This window comes from Prionailurus bengalensis, chromosome C1, assembly GCF_016509475.1.
Source record: "Prionailurus bengalensis isolate Pbe53 chromosome C1, Fcat_Pben_1.1_paternal_pri, whole genome shotgun sequence".
NCBI classification, from domain to species: domain Eukaryota; kingdom Metazoa; phylum Chordata; class Mammalia; order Carnivora; family Felidae; genus Prionailurus; species Prionailurus bengalensis.
In genome coordinates, this window is record NC_057345.1 from 130665402 (window position 1) to 130675779 (window position 10378).

A 10378-nucleotide genomic window follows, 5' to 3' on the forward strand; every position below is an offset into this window, starting at 1 on the left:
TAACCATTCCCCTTCTACTTTGCAGTAGCCAGTACCCTGAAAAAACAGATTTTTTTAGAACATTGGGATATAGTATTCCTCAGTTCTACCACTCAAGAATCATTTCTTTCCAAGAGAATGCCAAGAGTGGCATTGGTTTTCGATCACTACTTTTTTTTAATTTTATTTTTTATTTTTTAAAATTTACATCCAAATTAGCATATAGTGCAACAATTTCAGGAGTAGATTCCTTAGTGCCCCTTACCCATTTAGCCCATCCCCCTTCCCACACCCCTCGAGTAACCCTCAGTTCTCCATATTTATGAGTCTCTTCTGTTTTGTCCCCCTCCCTGTTTTTATATTATTTTTGTTTCCCTTCCCTTATGTTCATCTGTTTTGTCTCTTAAAAGTCTTCATGTGAATGAAGCCATATAATTTTTGTCTTTCTCTAATTTCACTTAGCATAATACCCTCCAATTCCATCCATGTAGTTGCAAATGGCAAGATCTCATTTTTTTTTTTATTGCTGAGTAATACTCCATTTTGTGTGTGTGTGTGTGTGTGTGTGTGTGTGTGTGTGTGTGTGTGTATATATATCACATCTTCTTTATCCATTCATCCATCGATGGACACTTGGGCTCTTTCCATACTTGGGCTATTGTTGATAGTGCCGCTCTCAACATGGGGGTGCATGTGTCCCTTCGAAACAACACACCTGTATCCTATGGATAAATGCCTAGTAGTGCAATTGCTGGGTCGTAGGGTAGTTCTATTTTTAATTTTTTGAGGAACCTCCATACTGTTTCACAGAGTGGCTACACCAGCTTGCATTGCCATCTATGATGCAAAAGAGATCCTCTTTCTCTGCATCCTCACCAACATCTGTTGCTGCCTAAATTGTTAAGGTTAGCCATTCTGACAGGTGTTAGGTGGTACCTCACTGTGGTTTTGATATGTATTTCCTGGATGATGAGTGATGTTGAACATTTTTTCATGTGTCAGTTGGCCATCTGGATGTCTTCTTTGGAGCAAAGTGTCTATTCATGTCTTTTGCCCATTTCTTCACTGGATTATTTGTCTTTGGGTGTTGAGTTTGATAAGTTCTTTATAGATTTTGGATACTAACCCTTTATCTGATATGTCAGTTGAAAATATCTTCTCCCATCCCATTGGTTGCCTTTTAGTTTTGCTGATTGTTTCCGTCACTGTGCAGAAGCTTTTTATTTTGATGAGGTCCCAGTAGTTCATTTTTGCTTTTGTTTTCCTTGCCTCCGGAGACGTGTTGAATAAGAAGTTGCTGCAGCCAAGATCAAAGAGGTTTTTGCCTGCTTTCATCTCAAGGATTTTGATGGCTTCCTGTCTTACATTTAGGTCTTTCATCCATGTTAAGTTTATTTTTGTGTATGGTGTCAGAAAGTGGTCCAGGTTCATTCTGCATGTTGTTGTCCAGTTTTCCCAGCACCACTTATCAAAGATTAGTTGGCCATATGTTTTTGGGTTCATTTCTAGGTTCTCTATTCTGTTCCATTGATCTGAGTGACTGTTCTTGTGCCAGTACCATACTGTCTTGATGATTACAGCTTTGTAGTATAGCCTGAAGTCTGGGATTGTGATGCCTCCTGCTTTGGTTTTCTTTTTCAAGATCACTTTGGCTATTCAAGGTCTTTTCCGGTTCCATATAAATTTTAGGATTATTTGTTCTAGCTCTGTGAAGAATGCTGGTGTTACTTTGATAGGGATTGCATTGAATATGTAGATTGCTTTGGGTGGTATTGACATTTTAACAATATTTGTTCTTCCAATCCAGGAGCATGGAATCTTTTTCCACTTTTTTGTGTCTTCTTCAGTTTCTTTCATAAGCTTTCTATAGTTTTCAGTGTATAGATTTTTCACCTCTTTGGTTAGATTTATTCCTAGGTATTTTATGGGTTTTGGCACAACTGTAAATGGGATCAATTCCTTGATTTCTCTTTCTGTCGCTTCATTGTTGGTGTATAGGAATGCAACCGATTTCTGTGCATTGATTTTATATCCTGCACCTTTGCTGAATTCATGGATCAGTTCTAGCAGTTTTTTGGTGGAATCTTTTGGGTTTTCCATATAGAGTTTCATGTCATCTGCTAAGAGTGAAAGTTTGACCTCCTCCTGGCCAGTTTGGATGCCTGTTATTTCTTTGTGTTGTCTGATTGCAGAGGCTAAGACTTCCAATACTATGTTGAAAAACAGTGGTGAGAGTGGACATCCCTGTCTTGTTCCTGACCCTAGGGGGAAAGCTCTCAGTTTTTCCCCATTGAGGATGATATTAGCGTTGGGCTGTTCATATATGACTTTTATGATCTCGAGGTATGCTCCTTCTCTCCCTACTTTCTTGAGGGTTTTTATCAAGAAAGGATGCTATGTTTTGTCAAATGCTTTCTCTGCATCTATTGAGAGGATCATATGGTTCTTGTTCTTTTATTGATGTGATGAATCATGTTAATTGTTTTGCGGATATTGAACCAGTCCTGCATCCCAGGTATAAATCCCACTTGGTCGTGGTGAATAATTTTTTTAATGTATTGTTGGATCCGGTTGGCTAATATCTTGTTGAGGACTTTTGCATCCATGTTCATCAGGGAAATTGGTCTGTAGTTCTACTTTTTAGTGTGGTTTCTGTCTGGTTTTGGAATGAAGGTAATACTGGCTTCATAGGAAGAGTTTGGAAGTTTTTCTTCCATTTCTATTTTTTGGAACAGTTTCAAGAGAATAGGTGTTAACTCTTCCTTGTTAACAAGGTTTGGTAGAATTCCCCTGGAAAGCCATCTGGCCCTGGACTCTTGTTGTTGGGGAGATTTTTGATTGCTAATTCGATTTCCTTACTGGTTATGGGTCTGTTCAAATTTTCTATTTGTTCCTGTTTCAGTTTTGGTAGTATATGTTTCTAGGAATTTGTCCATTTCTTCCAGATTACCCATTTTATTGGCATATAATTGCTCATGATATTCTCTTATTATTTGTATATCTGCTGTGTTGGTTGTGATCTCTCCTGTTTCATTCTTGATTTTATTTGGGTCCTTTCCTTTTCCTTTCTGATCAAACTGGCTAGTGGTTTATCAATTTTGTTAATTCTTTCAAAGAACCAGCTTCTGGTTTCATTGATCTGTTCTACTGGGTTTTTTGTTTTGTTTTTGTTTTTTGTTTTTTTTTGGTTTTGATAGCATTAATTTCTGCTCTAATCTTTATTATTTCCTGTCTTCTGCTGGTTTGGAGTTTTATTTGCTCTTCTTTTTCCAGCTCTTTAAGGTGTAAGGTTAGGTTGTGTATCTGAAATCTTTCTTCCTTCTTTAGGAAGGCCTGGCTTGCTATATACTTTCCTCTTATGAGTGCCTTTGCTGTGTCCCAGAGGTTTTGGGTTGTGGTGTTATCATTTTCATTGGCTTCCATGAACTTTTTAATTTCCTCTTTAACTGCTTGGTTAGCCCATTCATTCTTTAGTAAGGTGTTCTTCAGTCTCCCAAGTATTTGTTACCTTTCCAAATTTTTTCTTGTGGTTGGTTTCGACTTTCATAGCGTTGTGGTCTGAAAATATGCATGGTATGATCTTGATCTTTTTGTACTTACTGAGGGCTGATTTGTGGCCCAGTATATGGTCTATTCTGGAGAACGTTCCATGTGCACTGGAGAAGATTGTATATTCTGCTGCTTTAGTACGAAATGTTCTGAATATATCTATTAAGTCCATCTGGTCCAGTGTGTCATCCAAAGCCATTGTTTTCTTGTTGATTTTTTGATTAGATGATCTATCCATTGCTGTGAGTAGGATGTTGAAGCCTCCTACTATTATGGTATTACTATCATGAGTTTCTTTATGTTTGTGATTAATTGATGTATATATGTGGGTGCTCTCACATTTGGCGCATAAATGTTTACAATTGTTAGGTCTTCTTGGTGGATAGACCCCTTGATTATGATATAATGCCCTTCTTCATTTCTTGATACAGTCTTTATTTTGAAGTCTAGATTGTCTGATATAAATATGGCTACTCTGGCTTTCTTTTGTTGATCATTAGCATGATAGATGGTTCTCCATCCCCTTACTTTCAATCTGAAGGTGTCTTTAGATCTAAAGTGGGTCTCTTGTAAACAGCATTATAGATGGATCTTGTTTTCTTATCCATTCTGTTACCCTATGTCTTTTGATTGGAGCATTGAGTCCATTGATGCTTAGAGTGAGTACTGAAAGATATTAATTTATTGCCATTATGATGCTTGTAGAGTTGGAGTTTCTGGTGGTGTTCTCTGGTCTTTTCTAACCTTTGTTGCTTTTGGTATTTATTTATTTATATATATTTGTTTTCATCTTTTCTCCCCTCAAATGGTTTAGTGGTCACAAACTCCTTAATTTTTGTTTGTCTGGGAAACTTTTTATCTCTCCTTCATAATGTTTTGTTTTTTTATTTTATTATTATTTTTTTATTTTTGAGACAGCATGAGCAGGGGAGGGGCAGAGAGAGGGGGAGACACAGAATCTGAAGCAGGCTCCAGGCTCTGAGCTGTCAGCACAGAGCTTGACACGGGGCTCGAACGCACAGAGTGTGAGATCATGACCTGAGCTGAAGTCAGACGTTTAACCGACTGAGCCACCCAGGTGCCCCTGTCTCTCCTATTTTGAATGACAGCCTTGCTGGATAAAGAATTCTTGGCTGCATATTTTTCTGATTCAGCACACGAATATATCCTGCCACTCCTTTCTGGCCTGCCAAGTTTCTGTGGATAGGTCTGCTGATCTGTCTGATCCACCTGATCTGTCTTCCCCTTTAGGTTAGGGACTTTTTCTCCCTTGCTGCTTTCATGATTCTTTCCTTGGCTGAGTAATTTGTGAATTTAACTATGATATGCCTTGTTGATGGTCGGTTTTTGTTGAATCTAATGGGGGTCCTCTGTGCTTCCTGGATTTTGATGTCTGTGTCTGTCCCCAGGTTAGGAAGGTTTTCTGCTATGATTTGCTCGTAAAGCCCTTCTACCCCTATTTTTCTCTCTTCCTCTTCTGGGACCCCTATGATTCTGATGTTGTTCCTTTTTAATGAGTCACTGATTTCTCTAATTAAATCGTGCTCTTTTGCCTTAATCTCCCTCTTTTTTTCTGCTTCATTATTCTCTATACATTTGTCCTCTATATCACTGATTCTCTGTTCTGCCTCAGCCATTCTTGCAGCTGTGGCATCCGTTAGAGATTGCAGCTCAGTTACAGCATTTTTTATTTCATCCTGACTAGCTTTTACTTCTTTTATCTCTGCAGAAAGGGATCCTAATCTGTTTTTGACTCTAGTTAGTATTCTTATTATCGTGATTCTAAATTCTTGTTCAGACATCTTGCTTGTATCTGTGTTGGTTAAATCCCTGGCTGTCGTTTCTTCGTGCTCTTTCTTTTGGGGTGAATTCCTTCGTTTTGTCATTTTGAAGGGAGAAAAGGAATTAATGAGGTAGAAAAATTGAAATTAAAAAAACTAAAATCCAAAAATATTAAAATTAAAAATTAAAAACACACCCACACACAAAAGTCGAATAGGTGATGCTAGATCCTAGGTGTGTTTTGGTCTGGGTATTGAAAGTGGCTTGACAGATTAGAGAAAAAGAGGGGGGGGGGGTAAAAAAAATCGTTTGAGAATTTGAAAAAATGAATACACTGAAGTAGACTGAAATGAGGTTATGTGGGTAAAATAGAATTTGAAAAAATATACACAAAAATAAAGAATTTAGTAGAAAAAATTAAAGAAAAATATTTGTAATAAAAAAAGTGAATTTTTCTGTTTCTGTATTTAGGAAAAAAGAAAAAGGAAAAGGAAAAAAGATTAAAAAAAGAAAAAAAATCATTTGAAAATTTGAAAAAGTGAATACACCGTAGTAGCCTAAAATAAAATGATGGAAGTAAAATAGAATTTGAAAAAAATTACATAAAAGCAAAAAATACAGTAAAAAAATTAAATGAAAATACTTGAAATAGGAATTAAAAGTAAAAATGAAGTTTTTTTCTCTTTCTGCATTCAAGAAAAAGAAAAATGAAAACGAAAAAAAGGAAATTGTTTGAAAATTTGAAAAAGTGAATACACTGTAGTAGACTAAAATAAAATGATAGAAGTAAAATAGAATTTGAAAAAATTTACACAAGTAATAAATAGAGTAATAAAAATTAAAAATATTTTTAATAAAAATCAAAAATAAAATGAATTTTTTCTTTCTGTATTCAATAAAAAGTGTAAAAGAAAAAAAAAAGAAAGAAAATTGAATAGATGAATCTGCTAACAGATTGAAGTAGGACTAAAATTGCTTCGTTTTCCCCTAGAAGTAAGTCTATGTAGTGCTTTATTGTCCATAAACTAAGCAGGCGGTGAGACTTGTGTTCTTAAAAAGCGAAGTTGGCCCAGTTGGGCGGGCTCAGTGTAACAGCTCCGCTGTCCAGTAGATGGCGCTGCTAGCCTACTCGGGTGGATTGTTGCCGTGCTCCTTAGGTGCGTATGCGCATGCGTGGGAGCGGTGAAATGACTCCACCCAGCTACTCAGTCTGTTCTGGATCAGCAGTCGCGCACCTGACCTCTGTCTTCAGCTCTCGTCCACTCCCCACTTTTTCACTCTCCGTGACCAGGCCCCAGGCAGTACCTGTCTCTAAAGTTTTGTCTCATGCGGCTGTTTTCCCTGGCCCCTTACTTCCGAAGGACTGCGGCTTTGACCTGTTCTGCCCCTCTGCAGGAGGGTCTCACCGAGCAATGGCCGAATGAGCAATGGCCAAATGTCAGCTGCATCCAGGAATGCTTGGTGGACCCTGCTGCAGAGGGTCCCCCCGGGACTGCGGGCAGGTGCCAGCCCGCCTCAGATAAAGTTCGAGAGACAGTGTAGCAGCAGCATTGCAGGGATTATGGAAAATCACAACACATCTGGCGCCGGGCTTCACCCTTGATGACCTTCCCCCAGCACCAGCGTATATGGCCGCTTTCCAGGGTCTGCTGGGACCAGATGGCTTCAATAGTCTCTACCAAATGTCCTTCCAGCAGTGGAGCCGCTTTTCCCCGTGTGGCCCGAGAACCTCCCGGCCCCCACTCTGTTCCTGGGGATTCGCCCTTCCCTCTAGAGCACAACCAGGTATGGAGCTGCGGAGTTGCAGCCTTTGCATTCCCCTTGTTTACAGTCTTACTGGAATTTAAACCCTCTCCTTTCTCCTTTCTCCTTTTTTAGTTTAGTCCCTGTGGCTATTTACAGTTTTCCACTTTCTCTCCAGCTGCTTTTGGGGAGGGGTGCTTTTCCCGTATTCTCCCCCTCTCCTCAGTCTCCATCCTCTCTCCGCCCACAAAAGCAGTTCCCTACCTTCTGCGGTTTCTTACTCCCCAAGTTCAGCTCTCCGCACCGCGTACCTGCTGAATTCTGTGGTTCACGTTGTGCAGAGTGTTGTGTTAATCCTCCAATCAGTTTTCTAGGTGTGTAGGATAGTTTAGTGTTGGTCTGGCTGTATTTCATGGATGCGAGACACAAAAATCTTCCATGCTGTTCCGCCATCTTGGTTCCTCCCCACCTAGATCACTATTTTTAAATAGAAGGCACATTGGCAAAAATCTTTCATATGTTGTTGCTACTTGTTGGGGTACCAGAGAGGTTTGTATGCATCTGCAGTGAATATTGGCAAAAAAGTTTGTCCTTCCTGATAAGAATAGTTCCTTTTCATCTCTTCTTCTCTTGCCTTCCATCCTTAATTTTTTTTAAAGGACTCAGGTATAGCCAAACAATTGTAGAATTGTTTCCTTATTTAGGAATAACAATACAGGGGCGCCTGGGTGGCGCAGTCGGTTAAGCGTCCGACTTCAGCCAGGTCACCATCTCGCGGTCCGTGAGTTCGAGCCCCGCGTCAGGCTCTGGGCTGATGGCTCAGAGCCTGGAGCCTGTTTCCAATTCTGTGTCTCCCTCTCTCTCTGCCCCTCCCCCGTTCATGCTCTGTCTCTCTCTGTCCCAAAATAAATAAACGTTGAAAAAAAAAATTTATAAATTAAAAAAAAAAAAAAAAAGGAATAACAATACAGCACACCCCCCCCACCCCCCCAGAAAAATAGTGACCTGGCAATTGTGATATTTACTTGGCTCTAAAATAGATTTATTGTCATAGGTTATTAGATGTATACTTAATTTTAGCTAAAAAGATAATGCAGTTTACGAAAATGGAATGGGCAGAAATGAGGAAAAATGAAAATGACGTGCAGTTGAAAAAAATTAGTAAAATTAGATGCATTAAACTTGATAAATACCAGAAATGTAAGCAGAAATTTGAATAAGTAGAAGACAAGGCTCCTAAATGCTCCCAGATCACAAAGACAAGAATTCTATCAACAACAAATGGAGTGCCAAGCACTGTACTGAATTTGATAACGTAAACAAAGTATAAATGGTCCATATCCTCCTAAGTCTATATTCTTGAGGAAAGCATAATTATATAACACAGTATGTGAATTGTGATAGGAGTACAAGAGGGGCACCTAATATGAGGCGGGGATGGAGATCCCAGAAAGCTTCTGAGGAAGTGATGTCTACATTGAAATTGAGTGGAGGTTAGGCAGTTCGTGGGAGTGTCCTCCAACTGGGACTTGTGTGTGAAGTCCCAGAGGTTGACCAAGGTTCATATAGAACGTGTATGGGAATGAAGATGAACATGGCTGTGTGCTAATGTGTAAGTGAAGGGAAAAGAAGAGTAAACCAGAAGGTGAAGTTAATGATTTTTTTTATTTTTTAAAATTTACATCCAAATTAGTTAGCATATAGTGCAACAATGATCTCAGGAGTAGATTCCTGAGTGTTGAGGGGTTTTAAGTGAGCTTATGTCACGATCAACACCATCAATCTTCAGATGAATTGCATGGGACTAAAGGAGAAGGTAAGGAGACCCTGAAGAGGTGAGGAATGCTAGTGCTCTGTGCTAGGCTAGGAGCGCGGAGATGGAGCAAAAGGGGGAGATTTATGATGAAATACTGCAAGGGGTTGGAAATAAATTGCGTATGGTAAAAGGAAGAGACAGGTGACTCCTAGTAATCACAAGAGTAGCAGAAGCTTTGAGAGAAAAACCAATTATTTCAATTTGGAGCCTGTTGAGCCTAAGGTTCCTATGGGACATTCTGGTTGGGTATGTGAATCTTAAACGGGAGAGTGATCTGGGTTATAAAGTCAGGAATCCTCAATACAGAAGACAATAGGTGCGTGCAGGCTAGTAATGAGAAGACAGCACAGGGCAGAACCAAGGATAGAGAAAGAGCAGCTTACAAAACAGGATGAATAGTCACAGAGGTAAACAAAGAGTGGTCCATCCCAGAAGTTGGAAAAAAGAATGTTTCAAGACAGCGTCATGCTGAGCAAATAGGAAGCTAAAATATGAATTCCACATGTATTTGAAAGCGGACATGACCAGAGTCAGAAATGGGGAAAGAAGTAGGATTGGAGTGAGAAAATGGATGTTCCAAGTATAGAACATGGGACATTATGGGATGGAGTTTAGAATCAGTTTCTTATTTTGTTCTCTTTTATGGTAAAAGAAGTATCAGTATATTACAATGAAGATAAGGAGTTAGAAAGTAGAAAACAGATGGGATTACTGAGGTTCTAATCAGAAGAGAAGAGAAATGGAAATCAGATGCCTGACAGGAAGATTGCCCCTAACATGTGCAAGGGACACATGTATGGATACAGAGTCAGATTTAGACTTTGGTTTGATCTGAAAGTTGATATACTTATTTTATGTATTTTATTCCTTGTGAAGTCAGGAATTCACAGTAAAAGGGGCAGGTGATAGGTTTAGAGCAGGGGTCAGCAAACTTTCTTTTTAAAGGACTTGGGTAATAAATACTTTACCTATTCAGCTGTGCCATAGTGTGAAAGCCCTTGCCTTAGACAATATGTAAACAAATGAATGTGGTTGTGTTCCATTAGAACTATTTACAAAAGTAGGCAGTGGGCTGGATTTTACTTCTGTGCTATAGTTTGCTGAATTCAAAGGTTTGAGGAGACCAGAGGAGTTTTGGAATAACTGATAAGGTTAAAAAATATGGATGGCCCAATTGCGATTGGAGACCATGACTTTACAGAGGATGAGGAGAACAAATATTTGCTGCACAATTGATATTACCAGAGAAATAATTGGAAGACAAACAGTGACTAAAGATATTAATCCTGTTTCTTTAAAAATGATGAATTTTGGAGTTCCTGGCTGGCTTAGCGAGTAGAGCATGCAACTCGACTTCTGGGTTTTAAATTCAAGCCCTACACTGAGTGTAGAGATTACTTAAAAATAAAATATTAAAAAAAAAAAACATTTTGGAAATGAGAAAATATATAGGTTCCAGGCAGAATTGATGAACAATTGTCCAAACCTAGGCACACTGGGTGACTTGTA